General features: G+C 41.7%; 1 long non-coding RNA gene across 1 annotated transcript in view; it reads left to right on the forward strand.

Annotated features, from left to right (window-relative positions):
- Positions 1–3,265: 3,265 nt before the first annotated feature.
- LOC142083150 (uncharacterized) overlaps positions 3,266–19,433 on the forward strand; it is a 452,959-nt gene continuing 436,791 nt past the window's right edge. Inside the window, exon 1 of the long non-coding RNA XR_012673993.1 lies at positions 3,266–3,903. This is a non-coding gene — a long non-coding RNA (uncharacterized LOC142083150). The remainder of the gene's footprint in view (positions 3,904–19,433) is intronic.

The following is a 19,433-nucleotide window of genomic DNA, read 5'->3' on the forward strand; positions in this document are numbered from 1 at the left end:
AAATAGCATATGGATTTGGGGTTCTCGAAATCAAAACAGGTTAATATAATATAAACCAAGTGAAACACTGCAAAAAAACTTTGGGGGACTTTGGAGGTTTTGTGCGTGCGTGCCGGGTCAGTACTTGCTCTGCTGAGGCTTTGCCGAGCAATAAGCTGGTGTGCTTAACCTGTGCTGAATTTCAGAAGTTGCTTTCAGGTGTGGTGTTAACTGACAGGTTGTCAAATTCAGCTGAGTTAGGTGAGAGGCAGCTGAAGTAAGGTTTGGTTTGGTTTTGTTTTTCTTTCTGGGGGGTGGGGCAGGGAGTGGTATATCTGCCTGGTTAGTATTGTTTTGTAAACCGCCTTTGTGTTAAGCATCGTGTGGGAATATGAACAAAGATGCCTGTAAGACTGTAGTAGTCCGGGGAGTGATGGGATGTTTTGTCCAAAGTGCTACACGTGCTGCCCTGGGGGGAAAAAAAAAAACAAAACCAAAAACTAACCAACCCTTGGAAGTGCAAAGGATGTCTTTTCCCTTTGATTAACATGAAAGTAATTAGCAGGTGGTATGGTTTTAACACAGATGTAAGGGCAGATGAGGTAGGGCAGAGGTTCTTGCCTGCACCTTGGGATTATGGTGAGCAATACTTGGAAGATACTATTAACAATAACTTATTCTTGCATAACACTTAATCTTTTTTTTCCCTCTTCTTTAACGTGTAATCTGTGTCATGGAAATGGAAATGAGAATGCAATTCAGTTTAATTCTTCTTGCTGCTGTTCCAGTCCCATGGTCTGTAAACATTAGATGTGTGAATTGGTTGAACAATCTTCGGTGTAACCTTTTTTCGTGTACTCAAGAGATTCTGAGTGCACCTAGAAAAACAACTTCAAGGTGGTGGAAAAAACTGTCCACGGTGGACTTTGGTCTAGACATGAGGTCTGTCTTATGAAAGCTTAGCTGACTAGTTAGAACTACAAATGTTATGTCACTGATAAAGTTAATATTCTGAGAGTAGCCAAGTTACTCATGCCACAGTCTTGGAAGTAGAACATGAACCGTTAGCTTCATTAGCACGTGTTCTGGGATAATGTGTTCTCAAAACAGAAAGTATCAATGTCGTGCTATAAGCTTGTGGCATGCCTGTGGTGTTGTGGACACTGCACGAGGTGGGAAAGGTTGGGATAAGAGTGTTCCAGTGAACAGAGCAAACTCCATATGAAGGACAGGTAAATACATCAGGGCTTCTCAGCGTGTTCCAGTGAACAGAGCAAACTCAATATGAAGGACAGGTAAATACATCGGGGCTTCCCAGCGTGAAGAAATGAGCCCAGGCAAGGTATGGCAGAAGACTATGAAGCTGTGAGTGGCGTACCCAAGTGCGCAGAGCATTCCTTGCAACTCTCTATGGCACAGAGAATTAAAGGCTGGGACAGTGAACTTGGGAAATATCACTACTTGCTTCCCTTACGGTTCTCTGTGACAGTGACTGACAGAGGCAAAATTTTGGCTAGATGGACCTTCAGTCCAAGCTGCTATGGCTGCTCGTGTTCCTATGTGGATAGGCTCGGTTATGTTCATGGATGAATGAGAATGTTTAAGCTCCGTAAGTCAAGAGAACAGCAGAAACACGAGGTGTCATGCAGTGTTGGGAACAGGACGAGTTGTGGAGAAGAGAAATAATTGCAGCAAAGAAGAAAAAAAATCAGTTACAACTTACAATGTCTCCTGTTAGTTCTGTGGACTTTCATATAAATAAATCATTTTAGATTTAAATTATAATGTGAGTTAAGCTGAAAAAGTGAACAAAAGCCCAAGTGACTACATGCGATTAGTGGAACAGGGCTGGTCTTCCATCTTCTGAAACAGTTCCCTACAGCGCCCTATATTTCTCTTTCCAGATGCCATGGACATCCAGCCTTTTTGTGCTGCGTGGTTTTGTAAGTTCACTGGCTGTCAGGACTGCAGGGTTTACTTACCAGTAGAAGGCTTTTACTTGGTGTTATTATTCAATATTGTTGCAACAGTGCTTACGGACAGTGCCATATGAGATTGCAGTCCTCTCTGCTAAAGTAACAGTAATGCTGCCATGGTCAGTGCATCCAGGCTCCCTCGCCAGCCAGCCTACGGATGGGCTATCTAAAAATGGTATTTCCATCTCCGTGCTTCCGTCGCAGTTTAGTTGCTAGCTCTTTTTGTGATGTGAAGCACCAAACTCATTTCACGTAGCTCATTCAACAGGGATCTCTGTCAAGTGTATTTGGTTTCTCAGACCTATGAACTGGTTCCTCACCAGTCCTGCGTAGTTATAACTTACTGTAGTAATCCCCAAGCTGCTGCTGAAGAATGGTTTATTTTTGCTTTTAGGTTCCTGAAGGAGTCTCAAAGAGTCACCTGCTGCAAAAAGTTGGAATTGTGGATGCCAAGTGAGGCAGCAGTGCCTGCATCCTGAACCTGATGCAGAGGGTCTGAGTCACCTATGGGAAAGCAGCGGCAATATGACTGCGTTCGCGTTTCCAGGGAGTGAATTACTGCTAGGACTTGTACTTGCCGCAACGGAATACCCAGGTTCACGCACCAACACCGGTCAGCTACTTGGACAATGCCCGGAAAATCTGTTTTGGCTGTTGGACTGAGAACTCTAAACTCATTTCACAAGTGAAAGGTTTCAGCAGAACAATTCTCAGTACAGGAGGGAATTTCAAGCACCTTCATAAATGCAGCGCTGGATGTCTGCCTCAGCTGACTTCCTAAATTTCTCTTTTCCTGCCAGAAATCCTTTCTTTTCTAAAAATATTTACTTGACTCTGCATATTGCTGTCTAATCTAGAGATGGATAATACAGTGCTGATTTTAAAATCCTGACTGGTACAGGATATAAGAATGACTTCTAAAATACTGCTAAAATGAGCTGCTTTGGAAGAAATTTTCTAACCTAATGTGTTCTTCTGGTGTAGCGGTTTCTACACCCACCCCCCGTAACCACTACTGCTGTCCTAATCTTCTAGCCCATTTAGTACCCTCCTCTTACCCTAAGTAAAATAGAATTGCTGGCTCTGATATTCATTAAGTGATAAACCAGATTAATTCAGACTTTGATGTAGAAACAGGTCCTCTTTCAGCTGCGGAGAAATCCAGATTGCCCCACGGAAAATGCACGCACACACATATGCACGTATGCACACAGTCTGTAGAATTCCTTAAAGAAACTGTAGCTAACCACCTTATTAGTATTCCTCCCTCCTCTGTGTTTCACTTGCAGCAACAGAGGGCTGAGCAAAATGCAGTAGAACAGGGACAGAGACAGAGCTGGCAATCATCTCGGTGCAGGCTGCTGAATGCAGGGGGTGGGGGGGATGCAGCAAAGCAAGATTAATAACCTTGCCATAATCCTGTGCACCCTGGAAGGCGATACCTCTGGTGACTGAGCTGTTCCTGTCTTGATTAATTGGACCGAGTGAATGACTGGCTGGCAATCCACCTGGTTTGGAGGCGACCCCCTGGTTTTGCTGCTCTCCGCATCCTCTACCCATCTGGGAAGGTAGCAGTGAGACGTACCATCTGCAGCACACACAGCAGCTATTGGAGGCGACTACTGACAGTTTGCACTACAGTTTTTTGGTGAGCAAGAAGCCAGGTATATCGTACAGTTGGATATTTCTGCGCGCAAGCTACTGCATTTCACAATCTGGTCCTTCAGCCACCCCCTACGCTCCCTTTTCCAATTGCCTTTGAGTTCTGGGCTTACTTTTGGCATAGTCTCCTGGACGCATTTTGCTGGGGATGGAAAGGCAGTAAATGGAGCCTCTGAAAACTAATTGTTTTGCTTCTGTGTGACTCGAGAAAGGCGAAAAGAATCAAATCCAGCTGGAGGAATTTAAATTTATTTCTGAGAAGTTTTACAGAGGGACCATACAAAAGGTAAGTCCAGGGGTTCGTCTACCCCTTCTGTTGCCTTGTTGGTTTTCTGCTTGCTTGTGTGAGCTGGGGAGAAAAGCTAAAACGTGAGTACTATGGAGTGTGGTGTTTGTAAAGTCTGTGCTTGTAATTTGTATCCCCTTTCTACTTCCTTCTCTGTTGTTGTTTGTGTTTTAGTTTGTTTTTTCTTCCCCTGCCATTTGCACAGTAATAATGCTTGCAAAATAATGATCTATAGTGCTGGAAAATGTTAGTTAAATAGCACTAGAAAGCTCCTTTCATTTCAAAGGTATTAGAATTTCTAGGGAGAGAATTCTTTTTATTAAAGCAGCTAAAATATTTGGAAAGTATCTAGAATGGGCAAGAAAAATAGCTCAGACAATACCTTCAGTAGAAGTCTCCATATTTTCATAAGTCTTGTCTAGTTTTTTCTCTGCATTTCAGTCGGCTCTGGAATGATGAATATGTAAGTAAAAAGCTGCTTCTGCTGCTGTTAGTGGAAGTAGACGGTAGCAGAATGGAAACTGAGGATTTGTGCATTACTGATGTGAAGTTCATCTGTTTGCTTCTCATTAACCTTTTGAATGCTGCTGCTTTCTTTGTTTTTTTTCCGGCTTGAGAATTTATGAAATACGTAGGGCCAAGCAGTAATAACTCATATGGAGCAGAGTGCCCGTCACAAATGAGTTCTTGTGGGCCCTTAATTTTTGGGATGGAGGTGCTACCGAGTGCTCAGGTGACCAAAGTAAATGTCTCATCCAGCATGGCTCGTGGCACTCCGGTATTTCTGGCGATCTATCAATCATATGGCTGTGGCGCTACTTGGTGTTAAAACCTGGCACTTACCCTTCCCCTGTGCTCCCCCCCCCCAATGCAGATTCTGCAGGAACAGTATGACTGTTGTAGCCTTTCCCATCTTTCCATTAAATAATAGAAATAAAATACCATTGCATTGCAATAGAATCGGAGCTCTTGTAGTTGAGCTTTTTTTTTTTTTATTGCTGCACTGATAGTACTTAGCATTCCCAAGGAGGTGAGAAAACCATCTGTAAATACATTTCAAAGATGCTTGGTTCTCCAAATGGAATTGCTAGGTACTCGCTCCTTCTCAATTATATGAATATGAATGACTAATATTGAAGGATATAGTATCTATTTGAAAGACTGCGTAGCTGGTTATTTAATGTAAAAAGACACGGATCAAAATACAGTTCTACTGAATGATCAGATGTTGAGGGGCTTGTATTTGTATGGATACATATGTAATGTATGTAAAGAAAAGGGGACTTACGTAAGACTTATAAATATAAGGACACATCAAATAGGATGGACCTTTGATCCATTCGGTACAAAGAAGTGTAATGACCCTTCTTGTAATAGATCCTGTGTTGTAAAGCTAAAAACTTAATGAAAAGGCTCTGCTTCAGAGTAATCAAATCACTTTATGTTACTGCATCCTGTCAGTCAGTCCCCACTGGTTTTGCATAATAGCTTTAAGGGGGGATTCAGGAAGAAAGGAGCACTGGCTATAGGTGTGTTTTCTGGAAGTGATGCTCTGTTGCATGTGCAACACTTACTCTATATGATTATGACAAACAAATCTCGTTCTGGGCAGGATGCAGTTTGCTGTAGTTTCCCCTCATTGTACTTTCCGCAAGCCCCATCGCATGTAGCACATGCATCTATTTCACCGGGCAATGAGCCACGCTCTCTTTTAACTATGGGGAACAGTCTGTGTGAAATGAGGGCTAAAAAAAGAAGAAAAAGGGTGTGTGTGGAGAAATCATGATTTTTAGAGCCTTACCCTGGTTTTAGAATTGAAGTATGTAATGAGACCATCAAAGCAGAGATGTTGACTGGATGAAAGCAGGGGGGAAATGTTCTGCCTGGAGATGAAACAACTTTCATGTTCTGGGGAAAAAGACAACACGTTTGCTCCACTAGTATTTCTATGTATTCTGATGCATAGGATATAATTTAGTAGTGTTGCGTGCCCTAAACTGAGCGGGAGGGTAGTCACCTGTACGCTGGAAAAGAAAAGATGTCACCGCTCTCTTGATATAGTGTCCAGATGTTATTAATCATCTACCTCTGTTGATCATCAACCCTACGGAAGCGAGACTGGTGTGGATTTTTTTGCATGTGGTATTATGTCCTTATATGCTGCAGACTAAAGCAAATGGTGGTTATTTTACATTTTAACAGATTCACTGAAGAGGAAACCTCATGCTTCTAACCCCCCCACCCCCAACCCTACCTCATTTTTTTTGTTGGTTTAATAGATTTTGATTAGAACTTTTCCTGGATTTCAATTCTGACTTCCTAATTATACTGTCATATTTGCTATTTTTTGATTTTGTTTGTATGTCTTATAATATACACAATATTGTACATAACATGTTATATCACGGGATCAATTTTGGTTTCTAATACCATTGCTATTCTTATGGCAAGAATGGAAATGGATAATACTCAGTGCTAGCAGGTTTTATGTGGGAACAGGCTTTGGCACCAGTTGGACCTTGTGTGGGTTTTTTTAATGTTCAGTTAAAAAGAACTGTGGAAAGAATGTTAAGTGTTTCATTTTAGTGGCCCGTCCATTTTAATTGCATTTCATACTGCAATGCCCCACGCGCCTTCAGTCTCGGCTAACGTGGGGGATGCTTTCTTCTCTGCGCGGTTTGGTGAGCTCAATCCGCTACGTGCGTCTTGCTGAAACAGGAAGGGAAGGCGCTGCAAGGGTCCTGCGGCGGGTGCACCATAGGTGAAGCCTCTTGGCAGGAACGTGGGTGCAATGATATTCTCATGAGCTGAATTATCGAAGTGTTAAGACTAAGTGGAAGATAAAGCAAACTGAAATTTCTTTTTCACTGAGTCCCAGTTAATTGAGCAGCTTCCCTTTCTCATTGCTGAAGTCGGCCAACTTCTAAGGCACTAAGCTTCTCCAGCACGTGTTTCTGTGTCTCTAAGACCCAGGGCACTTCACACACGAATTCCTCCTTCCTTCTGAAACAAGCTGGGCTGACAACTGGTAAGTCAATCCTGGAGCTCCACAGCGGCACGCGAGCGCGGGGAGGATGGGGAGAGGAGATGTACCAGCCATCCCAGGATGGAACCAAAAGCTCTGTGGGACGGCAGAACACGCCGTTTCGATTGCTGACTCATCGTGTTGGTCTGCAATATTATCTAATGTGATGACACCGGGCCTGGCTTCGAAATAAGGAGCCAGAAAAGAAGAGTAGTTTATCAGTAAACACACAGTGCTTATGAACATGTACTTCTCTAATGACAAATGGTGCGATCGCTGGAAATTCCTGCGGGTAGAGTCAGTGTTCTTAAGTCTCTTACTTCAAGAGAATTAATAGTAAGTAAAATGTACGGCTTTTATCCACTTAAGAAAAAAAAAATGAAGTTAGAAATATATCTTTTCAGTTGACAAGCTGACTGCAGTAAATTTATTCCTCCCCCCTATTTTCTCCTTCCCATTTCTTTTCATTCCATGTCAAAGGATAAGGTTTAGGAATGAAGGAGACTCGGAAGCCAAAATTCCAGTTCCTGGGCTGGCAAGCAAACATGTTAGATAACTCCTAAGCAGCAGACTAAAACCAGTTAATTTTCTGCTTTTGGTACTCCTAGTTGGAAGTGTGAAAATGAAGTTTGTTTGGGAGATTAATTTCTTAGCTTTTCAAAAGGACAGTTACTCAGGTTGTTTAGGGAAGACAGCCTTTGCAGTGCTACCTGTTACTTGGCCTTCCACAGACTGAGGTAGCCAAGAAGGCATCCTTTAGTAGAAAGAGTTCCTTATGAAATTAATCACTTTAGTAGTAAGAGTTTTTATGAAATTAATGCAAAAGATCATGTATTTTTTTGAGTTTTATAACAAAAAAACCCATGACAAAATGTTGACTTAATGCTGCAGCTTGGACCAGGAGTGGTCCAAAAGAGGAGCGTTGAGAGCATGGTATGCGTATGTTTTCTTCTAGAGGCTGTTACTGTTCAGGTTGGTAGTGGTATGCTGAGTTTCCTACAGCTATTTCATATTGCTGAGGAGGAAACTTACAGTTTCTGTATTCTCAAAATCCGCAAGATGCTGCGGTGTAGGAGCTCTTGCTGCCAAACTGAGAGCGGTTACGTAAGGCAGAATCCTGTTGATCCTGGAGGAGGGTGGTGGGCAGAGGTTTCTTCAGAAACCAGAGCCTTTCTTTCTCAGAAATATATACCGCAGAGGCAGAATTGTAGCAAGGAATTTAGGTCTCTTCCCGGTGTCTATTGAAGAAACTTTTTGTACAGACAACAATTATTTTGCAACTTGCCAAAGTTTCCTTACTCAGCTTGCCGTGAATGGTAGGTATTCTGTCTGTATGGTAGGTATTCTGTCTGTCTGTATGGTAGGTACTCTGTGTGCACTTCGTGCATTGCAAAGGTCAGCAGAAACGTCAGTGTAAAGCACAAGCATGCTTAAATGAGGCTCATAACTGCAGATACAAAGGGCTTCTGTTGCTGCACTTTCAACATAGCTTTGAGCTTGCGACCCATGGCAGGGAGATCTTCCATGAGGCCCGTTATTTTAAACTCTTCGATAATTTAAGATGTTGGTTTGGTAGGTTAAATTTATGTCAAGTGCTCCTGAAGTCCAGCACGTACTAGTAATTAGAGAGCATCAGTTCCAGTCCTGTTGTTTGTTCATCCTGTTTACAAGAGTAAGAACAGGGTTATATCCTTCTCTGTTTAAATAGCTGAATTGGTATGAAGTAAAGATATGGACAAGCGAGGTGGAAGGCCAGTAACTTTTTTTTTGCAAATGTTTGCTTAATTTGATTTAACTTCCTGTGGGAGCAAAAGAGTCCTCACCTTTCTATTGTTTAGTCATAGGAGAAAATCTTATTGGTGCAACATGGGGCTATCAAGCAGTGGGCATATTTTCCAATGATCTCGGCTTTCTTTTTCTAATTTGTCTACTAATATATAATCTTTACTGTCTTTTCTGCTGTCTCAGGAAGAAATTGGCAAATGAGAAAGAAAAAAAAATCAACACTTCTGCACTACATATGTGGTGGATCACCAATTTATTAAACCATTTGGTAGTATTAGGTAAAGCTAGGGATGGCACTTCTTTGCCTGTGTGATTTCCCCCCCACCCGTTACTGCTCAGGAGTCGAGCCCTGTTGAAAGCATGATGCAACTTCTGGTTGAAGGGACAAAGAGAGGGTGAATGTTCTGAGATTAGGCCTTTCTACACAGGCTTTCATGTTGAGGCTGTTAGTTTCAACTTATTTTTATTTATAGGCTTTTGTCTGGAGCTACTCACTATAACAACTGCATTTCATGTAAACCTGTAAATCTTTGCTATACCCTCAGTTATTTCAGGAAGAAAATGAGGCACTTCGAAGCTAAATGATCTACCTACAATTTACTTAAAACCTGCAAGAGTAGCCGCCTTCTGGAAAGCAGAAGATTCAATTATAAAAACTGGAGAGAAAAGAGTGGAATAGGTGAACTCAAAGTAGGAGGGAAAAATAGTGCAGATACTACCCCAAAGACAAAGGTAGTTTCACGTTCTTGTGAGGGTACAAACAAGGATTGCATTGTACAGACCGCACGTGGAAGAAAATTTTACTTTTGCATGCAGTGAAAGCGTATTTTAGCAATTTGGGTGGGGAAAAACAGGTTGTAGAATGTTCTTTTAAGCATGTCAAGCGTGTGCTTCAGAAATGCTACTTAGTCAGATCCCAAGTCTGCATTTTTACTTTGAACAAGGGTAGATGGAGCACGGCTAGTAACAGGAGTGGCATTATCAAAACTGCATGAGGGATTTGGATCTCTCTTGGAAAAGCTCTGAAAACTTAAGCCTTGGACTTCATAGGAAACTTGAGCTACAGTTCCTTAAGCAAAGGAATATATATTGAGTAAGAATAAATACCAAGTAATAACATATCTTCCTGGGAATACTACCTCACCACAGACTGTTCAATTATTGTATTGCAACGGAGTTGTAAATATTAGCCATGTTCTTTATCTGTTCAACGATGCAATCGTTCTTCTCAGGTGGAAGTGCAATCTGGTTCTGCAAATGAGATGAGAGACATGGTTCAGAGCATGTTTGGGCAAAAGGAGTGTGTGGAGAAGTGTGTCCAGGAAAACAGGACACTTTGTATGGTTAGAAGTTTATATGGGTATGGGCTAAACTTGAGTTTAGATGGGAGAATTATGGGAGTGGTGGGTTCACAATAGTTAACATTTGGGTCAGCTGAATTCAAGAAGTCTGAAGCAAACTGGGGCATGCGGAAGAGGTAATTTAATATGTAGGTATGCAAGAGCCTAAGTGTCCAGAGATGGCATTCAAATAAAATGACTGATGCATTGAAAATTTGTATCATAGGAAGTATGAAGTAATTTAACTGAATGGGTAGGTATTTTAATTCATTTCTGGAAAACCAAGTATTATGATTTCTGGAGTTCATGAGCTAGACCTTAGAATATTTGACTATGTGGCAATTTTTGTGTCATCACGCACGTCTTCCATTGAAAAATGTAAGTCAAAACTGTGTAAGCTTTGAAGATTTTGAGTGACCAAAAAAAGTCATGAATGGCTTTATATTGTCAGCTCTAGAATATGCAAAGGAATTTGGCTGAGTTAATGTATGGCTGGATTAATGCAACCCGGTTGTCAGGCAGTAAATACCACGCGTTTTCTTTCTCCGCGTCATGTTTCATATCGCGCCCGATCCAGATGGGGTTTTTGCCTCTGGGGTTTCAGTGGCCGCTCGCAGCGGAGGGGGCCGCGCGTAGCAGCGCGGTCAGAGGCACCCCTTGTTTCCCTGCCGCAGGGCGTCCCTGCTGCGTGCTGGGGAGCAAGAATTGCCCTGGTCCTTCTCGGCTCTGCCCTGCCCTGCAACCACCACGCGATGTAGCTGAGTAGTAAGGGAGAGACAGCATAGAGAGATATATATACCTGACTAGTTAGCTTTCCTTTTCCTCCTTTGTCACTGATATTCAGGGCTTGCTGCAGTAACCTGATGCCCTCCTTTTACAGAAGTCACAACCCTTTCAAACCGCAAAAGATCCCTTCAAACTGGGATTCCCTTGACAATCAGCTTTATAGTTTAAGCAGCTTTATGCAATACTGAAAACAGTGACAGTTGAGAGAGGTAACTAGGAGACTTCTTATATTATAAATACATGGCTTGGGAATGTGTGCTTAAGGGTCTTAAGCTGCCTAAAAGAGTCTCTTAATCTGCCTTAATTCTTCTTATTATATTCTTTCTCTGAAGTAGGCGGAGATGCAAGATCTTTCTTTTCATTTAGATGAATAGAGAAGTTCCACACCTGTCTCCAGATATATCAGCTCCATTCTGCACTATGCGGGCTTGGGATAACACTTTCTAATACATGAATTGTCGGAAGTCCCATGGGGATTACTGCTTTAGCTTTGTCCTATTTTTAGAGAGAGACATCTTTACGTTTCTGCCTACATCTGAACTTTTTTGCTCTCGTGGGGAATATTTGCCACCAGGCAAGTGGTGTTAATTATGTTGTTTTCCTGTATGGGACCTGTTAGAATAGAAGTTTAGAAAGAGAGGGTGGAATTTCCTTGATCCCATGAGTTCCTTCTTGTGGAGACTTGCGTGAAGCTTCCCAAGAGTATTAGCTTTAAGTCTATTTATGAAACACCTCATTTAACATATGGAATGTAAGTGTTTACTAGACATGTTTACAGAATGTAGAAAGACAGGGAAAACTTAGTAAAAGGTCTGTTCAAAATACTTATTTTTATGTAATGTAATTTCCCCTTTGAAATCAAAGCTGTGCTGTGAATCATGTTGTGATGATTATTCCATCTGGAACTTAATGGAAGCTTTTGAGGTCTAGCAGTGGAGAAGCCTGACTTATTTCATCATCTCTTCTCTGTCTGACATAAGCCTACCTCCTTGTCTCTGGGTAGGGATGAGCCAGTGAAGTCTTTCTGGTGGTGTCAGCAGGAAATATGCTTCCCCACCACCACCCTTCTCTTCACGCTTTTGGGTATGAGGAGGGAAACTTCAGGAGCAAAATGTTATCAAGTGATGGTCTTGAGGATGCAGAAGAAGTAGAAATGGATAAAACTACTACTCTGATATTCATAAACGTTTACTTTGCTAGTGGAGGTGAGTTTTGTGTTATATTGAGGGAGGAGAAAGTGCAGTTTGAAAAGTCATGATTTTTCTAAATCTATGAATATTTGAGAAAATACCACATATTTCTAAATGTAACATAAGTAACTATTTCCTAAGGTTATTTTGTCCAGGTTATATGTCTATTGTACTATGAGAGTGCTCTCCTTTTTTATCAGAAGCCATGCCTGAGCTTTTAACGCTTAAATTCTTTTACTTCTGAATGTTGCTGATTAGTTGTCTCTTTCTTTCTTTCCATATTGTTTATCTGTAATTAGTGTACTAGAAGGCTGCTTTCATGATCTTGTCCAGGCCCTCAGGCAATGGAAATGAGTAGGTAGTTCCAATAAGGATGTCAGTTTATGAGAATAAGCATTTGGCCTCCAGTTGTTGTTCTACAAATTATTGTCTAAATAGTACTTTTCAAATGTAGGTGCATTTCTGCAATCATTTCGGGCTTAGGCATGTTTAATTATTTAAGCCTAGCGGTAAGCACTACGAGAAGCAGTGAAGGAAAGGTCACTGGGGGAAGAAGAGCGTGTCTTCCACAAAAGGCCCTGATGTTGCATTTGATTTTAGTAGGATAACACGGGCACTAGAAAACATTAAGAATTTAAGGTTACACAGGCTTTATACCATTGTTAGTAATGGGACTGGAAGTTGCCCTCTGATGGTGTAATACTCTGTCTGAATTTTTAATACTACAAAGGAAGGGAAATGCTTTAATTGTTTCAGTTTCTAAAACAAATGATGAATATGCTCCTACTTTTTATGGAAACTGTCTCGTTAGGAGGTAATACCTCTTAAACAGCTAATATGGTTGGAAAAAGCAAAAAGCTATCATAGCTACGCTAAAAATGTTTTGGGCAAGACTACTAGCGTAAAACTACGGTGGGTTTTTTTTTAAACATCACATGTTAAGATCTGCTACTTGAGCTCTAGTGTTTCCAATTTTTTTTCCCTACAGTTCTCAATTTTATTTTTATGACTTGAGGTTATTATTGAGAAGGAATTGGTATGTGGGTGATATGAAGTGAAACTAATGTGTTTTGCCCTTGCTTTTGCCCCAGACTGGAAGTCTTTGTTGAGTTCCATTGTTGACAAAGACTTTGTCTCCCAACAAAAGAAAAAATCCTAATCGATATTCCTGTTGCCCTACTCATTAGACATACTAACCCCCAACAGAATTGGCAATGTGCACTGCCTTTAAATCTAGGTTAGTGCTCTGGCCCTTTTGGAGGGAGCAGGCTCTTTTTCTGTGCCTGTGGACATTAGGGAAGTTCAGGTGCTGTGGTTAGAACAACAGTCTTCTATTTGATCTACTATAACCATATGCAGAAACTCTGTGATCCGTCTTCCTTGCTTTTGCTTTCTCTATGACCTGTTTTCCTGCAGGATAGGGAATGTATAGATTTATATACTGTATAGACCACTAAAACAGCTATTGAGCTATTGCATCAAGCTGGTACATTGCTCCCCCAGTGCATGGCTGCCACCCCTCCGGACAGAAATGAGAAGCTTCCCCGCCACCCCCTTGTGTTCTCCTGACACTTGTGCTATTTCTGATTAACATGCTTTCTCTGTATTACAGTAACAAATATATTTAATGGCATTTCCTTATACATGCGGTGCCCCAAGTTTCATAAGATGAAGAAATGCTTTTACTTGCTTGGGCTTTCGATCTCTACTTGCAGGCACTTCCCAAGCAGTAATCATTTTTTTGAATTTATTGTTGAATGGGTGTTAAAATTCAGTCATTTCGTGAGACAAAGCAATACCTCCCTTCTGATACCATACTATTTAACTTGGTGGAACTGGAACAAAACAGGGTGCACAATCAATGCAACGCAGCAAGGGTTGAGGCTGTGGTGTAGATATCTGATCTTTTGCTACCTGTGACATTTAAAGCCAAAATTGCTCTGTTAAGCTGCTCCTCCGCAGGCAGCAGTGAGGATCAGAACACTGGTGTTGCCTTGCCGCTGCCTTCTGCGGTACCTTCAGTGGCCAAATAGGTTTAAAATTATACTGCAGTAGTGCAGGACAGAGATGACAGAGAAATGGATCATCTTGGAGATGCCTACATTTGAACTACCTGCACCGAGCCCTGGCTGGAACTGATGCAACTGCCATTCATGTTGGATGACAGGGCAATAAATGTGGGTCACCATGTCAAGATAGTGGGCAGCCTTCATGTCATTTTAGGGTATAAAGAGGACCTAGACTATTAGCAAGGTTAGTTTTGGTTTTGTTTCTAAACATTGCCATAGTTAACTCATTCTTACTGGATATAAGAAACTAGATATGGGGAAGAAATTTTTTACAATGGGGGTGGTGAAACTCTGGCACAGGTTGCCCAGAGAGGTGGTAGGTGCCCCATCCCTGGGAACATTCAAGGTCAGGTTGGACGGGGCTCTGAGCAACCTGATCTAGTGGAAGATGTCCCTGCCCACGGCAGGGGCTTGGACTAGATGATCTTTAAGGGTCCCTTCCAACCCAAACTATTCTGTGATTCTATGGTTCTTTTTCTTTGCTTGCTTGCCCTGTGCTGGTAAGGATGGAGATGAAATACGCAAGCAACTTGTGACGCATTCTTTTCCACACCAGCTCGTCCAAGAGTAATTTGAGTTGAGTCACTAAATCAACCGTGAAGTTGCTGTATTGGAGGCGATGTCTCGCTTTCCATTGTTCTGCATAGCCCCTGGTTCGCAGTGGGTGTGAAGCTCCAGCCATATCCTGTACTGCAGCTTACGCTAATACATCATGTTACAAACCGTGCTCTGGAATTGCAAGGTTGATTGCGTTTCCCTCAAGGGTAGAAACAACAAAAAGCAGAACTGTGGGATCGGTTTGAATAATAGAGATGAATATTACAAAAGCCGTGCAGGTGTCGTGCCGCTTTAATTGCTCTGTAGCCGCGTAGGACTGACACCGCTCTCTGAGGACACTGACAGGTCAAACTCGGAACAGTCGGACCTTGCAGCAGCGTTGGGGCTTAGAGACCCGACAGCAGTCCAGCCAGCTGATCCCAGCGAAGGATCTACTTGCAGCGTTTGGTAAAACAATCCCTGTAGCAAGAGTTTTAAAGGAGGTAAGGCTACAGTGCATGAATCTGCAGTCACAGATTTAGAGGAACCTCTGCCTCCTGAAGAAGATCCACATGGCATGTAATGGATATGAAGATTATAGCCTTCCATCGAAAAGTAATAGGACTACATGGCGATTACTCTTAAATTTATGAAATATAATAAAACATTAATAGAGCACTTTCCTGTAGGACTTGTTGAACTATCCCATAGCATTTAATGTTTGGGATGTAATTTTCTATTGAACTTGATGGGAGGATCCAAAAATAGAAAACTATGATTAAAAAGTAGATATCCCCCCCTCCCCTGGATGTGTATTCCTTATGGAGAAAATGTTTTTACCTTTAGGATTTTATCTAGAGTTGGAGCACAGAAGAACAGTATAACTTTTTACCCCATCATTTCTGTTGTGGTACAGAGGATACATTTAAAATGTTAAGTAAACTTGCTGTTAACATTACTTCCTTGTTTAAGGCTTCATCTACATTAGGTAAAACGCATATCACAACAGTGTAATCGGGAGAGGTTTTTTGTGAGTGTGTGAAATGGGGAAGTAAGGTTCATAAAGATGGTGACTTTGACTTCTGTTTTTGGAAATTAATGCATTAAGAACTTACAACATAATAAGAGGTGAGGAAACTATGAGGGGGTTAAAGTTTCCAATTCTCAGACATGATAGAGGCAAAACTGAAACAGTGTATACATTCAGTAGTATGTATATATATTCATCCTCTAGAAAGTTTTAAAATAAATTTTTTTTCCAAATCAGAGTAAGATGAAGCAGCACTGAATCCTTCAAGATAGTCCCTACTGCATAAATCTAACTACAGTTTAAATAATACAATTAATAACACTTTAGTCTTGTTATGATGTTCTGTCACTGTCAGAACAAGGTTGTGTCTGAATCAAAATACTTTGGACTGCTTTGCTTTATGAAATAACTTGAGTTGACTTCACGTTTTGATCTCAAATCTTCATATATACAGATACCACTCTTGTCTCTGCTTTCTTCGTTGTTCTTTTAACACTGCACAACAATAACTTGTCCAGACTTTGATCAGGGAGTAGCACAATATTTATTTAGAAACGCATTCCTGTTCTCATGTCTACAGCTAGAAATAACGTGGGCGTGTGTGTGCACATATATACACACACTTACCTATTTCTTCGGAAGGTTCAAGTGCTTCTGTCATACTCGCTCGCTTCTGCTACAACAGAAGCAGATTTTCTGTTCAAAACATTAAAACTTCTTGTACTTCTGAGGTGAACAACTATCAGAATTTTTTTTAGATGACCTTTTCTTTTTTCCTTTTCCTGCAGTCTGTGGAAAGAAGGTCAAGTTTCAACTAAAGAGTTGAGTCCTTCCCCCTGCCTTGTCTCAAAAAGTTAGTTGCAAGTTTTGCTTACTGTAGCCCTTTGCCTCCTCTCCTACAGGAGCGGATCTGAGTGGTTGTCCTGGTTTCAGCTGGGATAGAGTTAATTTTCTCCCTAGTAGCTGCTATAGTGCTGTGTTTTGGATGTAGTATGAGAATAATGTTGATAACACACTGATGTTTTAGTTGTTGCTAAGTAGAGCTTAGATAGTCAAGGACTTTTCAGCTTCCCATGCTCTGCCAGGTGCACAAGAAGCTGGGAGGGAGCATAGCCAGGACAGCTGACCCCAACTGGCCAATGGGACATTCCATACCATATGATGTCATGCTCAGCATATAAAGCTGGGGGAAGAAGAAGGAAGGGGGGGGATGTTCGGAGTGATGGCGTTTGTCTTCCCAAGTCACCGTTACGCGTGATGGAGCCTTGCTGTCCTGGGGATGGCTGAACACCTGCCTCCGATGGGAAGCGGTGAATGAATTCCTTGTTTTGCTTTGCTTGTGCGCGCGGCTTTTGCTTTCCCTATTAAACTGTCTTTATCTCAGCCTAGGAGTTTTCTCACTTTTACCCTTCCGATTCTCTCCCTCCCTCCCTCTGTGGGGGAGTGAGCGAGCGGCTGGGTGGGGCTCAGTTGCCGGCTGGGGGTAGGGCCTCGCCGGAGCTGGCGCACCTCGAAGCGACTGTGGCTGTGCGGTGCTTAGTTGCTAGCAGGGGTTAAACCATGACAGTGGTGTTTCCTCTGGCCAGCCTTTCTGAAAGATTGAATCTCATGATTGAGACTAGACAGTTTAAAAATCAGTTTTTCTGGGTGACCTGGGACTGCTTTATCCATAGCTCTTAAATCGCAGCGCGATTTCTGAATTCAATTTATGACGGTGCGTCGTAAGCCTTGGGAAGGGTCAGTCACCAGCAGGGCTGGTGCAGCACCGCATCGGCATGATTTCTCTCACCTAATTGCAACTCTGAAGGGAACGGGGTGGGCAAGAAGCCCCGCGGGAGATGCGGCGGTGGGTGTTGGTCCGGGTGCCGTGCTGGCCGTGGGGCTGCCGCTCCCCGCAGCAGGGCTGGGCTCGGCTCCTACCGAGAGCCTCCCGACTCGGCCTCGCTTACCTCGTTAGAGCCGAGTTCCTCTAAGCAAACATAAGGTGGTGGTTCTAGGAACTAACTATTTCATTAACTGCCTGTATTGATGTGGCTTAATATGCTTACAGGCAAGTACATCAATCCAATAAAAATCAGGTAAAATGTGTTCGTTGCCTCTCCCAATCCCCCCTCCCTTTTTCTCATAACGATAACTTCTCTGATACAGAAATTGAATTGCATTGTTACCCACTTTTGACCTAAAAAGCTAGCTAAAGTTCAGGGCATTAAATACTTCGTTAGAAAGAGATGTTGATGACAGCAACTTGACTTTGCTGAATCAGTTCACCTAGTAGGGAAGGAATTGAGCAGCGGAACAATAATCTAAGCTTATTTCAGACACTGATCAGTCAAAAAAGAAGGCCTTAATCTTTAGAGAAAGTATCAGGAGGCTTTTGTTTGTGGTGTACTAGTTTTGATCACTCCCTCTGATCTTTTTTGTGTGTGTTACTGGACTGAGGACTGAATAGTCAGTAAGCCATCTCTGCCCTCCTCTATGTTAGGGGTGCAGAGGTCGCTGTACTTCTTCCGTGAAGAGACTAAAACAGTCTTGTAACTATAATGAATAACGGCTATTCGCACCTTGGAACAATGAAAACGTTTTAAAATCATTAAAAAAATCTCTTTCCTAGATGGAAGATGCTCCACTGCCCCCCTCCCCCCCCCGCTTTTTATTTTTCCTCTAATTTTTTCTGCACTGTTTGTTCCACCACAGGGTTCTTTTGCCAGGATGGATTTCGTTAGTGTGGAGTGTCAGAAAGTAAATGACAGTACTTTGGAACTACAAAGTGCTTTTCACATCAGTGTCTTGTTTAGTTTCTAGAGGCACAATGAATATTTCCCCTTGAGAGAGAGAGACTAGCTGGCTGCTGATGCTAGAACAGCTAGTAGGGTTAGTTAACCTTAGGAATAAGAGTAAAATCCCATTGAGACACATATCATGTGTTCAGAATTCTTGTTTCATCATTCATGTAGATTTTGGTGTGTATAATCACATTACTTTTACCTGGCTCATGTTTTTAAGGTGGTTCTTAAGTCATAAGGTCTTAAAGTTGGAAGACCCGAAAAACTCACTTCTATCCTAAATGAAAGCTCTTCACCAAAGTGCTACGGCAAAGGGCTAAACTTTGTGCAGATTCCACAGCTGTAAAATATTGAAGTTGTCTTTAATTATCTCCATTTAAAACTGGCCCAAATAGAAGTTACGACTGTAAAAATGAAACCTAAGTCTCTGTCAGGAATCCAGTTACGTGCAGTCTCTAATGATTTGGAAAGTGATGATATATCTATGCTGTACCTCGCTAGCAGTATACCAGAGCATGTGACTAAATTTGAATAACTGTATATTCATTTTTATGTTAATCAACCTGACTCTTGAAGTATGATATCTTATTATTCATGCCTGCCATACAGAACCACTCTTGCAGTAGGAAATTCAGTGGCTTGATTTACAGGTGGACTAAGTGATTTCATAAGTCATTAATACTTATGAATCCAGCAGTATGAAAAAAAACCCAACGCCATTCTACTTAGTGTAAGCATGATTAATTTTAAACTCAACCTGCTAATGCAATGTGTTCTTTTTCTTGTCCCCCATTTAAAAAAAAAAAGAAAAAAAAAAATCTACCTGTAAAATGGAAGTGTCCATGAAGTTTTGTGAGCTTAGAGAGAGAGAATAGTCCTTGAAGTCTTTCAGAACTATCTTGAAAAGCCTTATAGAAACAGGACTATTTTTCTTCTGGATTTCTTTCAACTATCAAGAATTCTTTGAGAACCACCAGCCTTTGCT

Source organism: Calonectris borealis, chromosome 5 (genome assembly GCF_964195595.1).
Source record: "Calonectris borealis chromosome 5, bCalBor7.hap1.2, whole genome shotgun sequence".
In the NCBI taxonomy this organism is placed as follows: domain Eukaryota; kingdom Metazoa; phylum Chordata; class Aves; order Procellariiformes; family Procellariidae; genus Calonectris; species Calonectris borealis.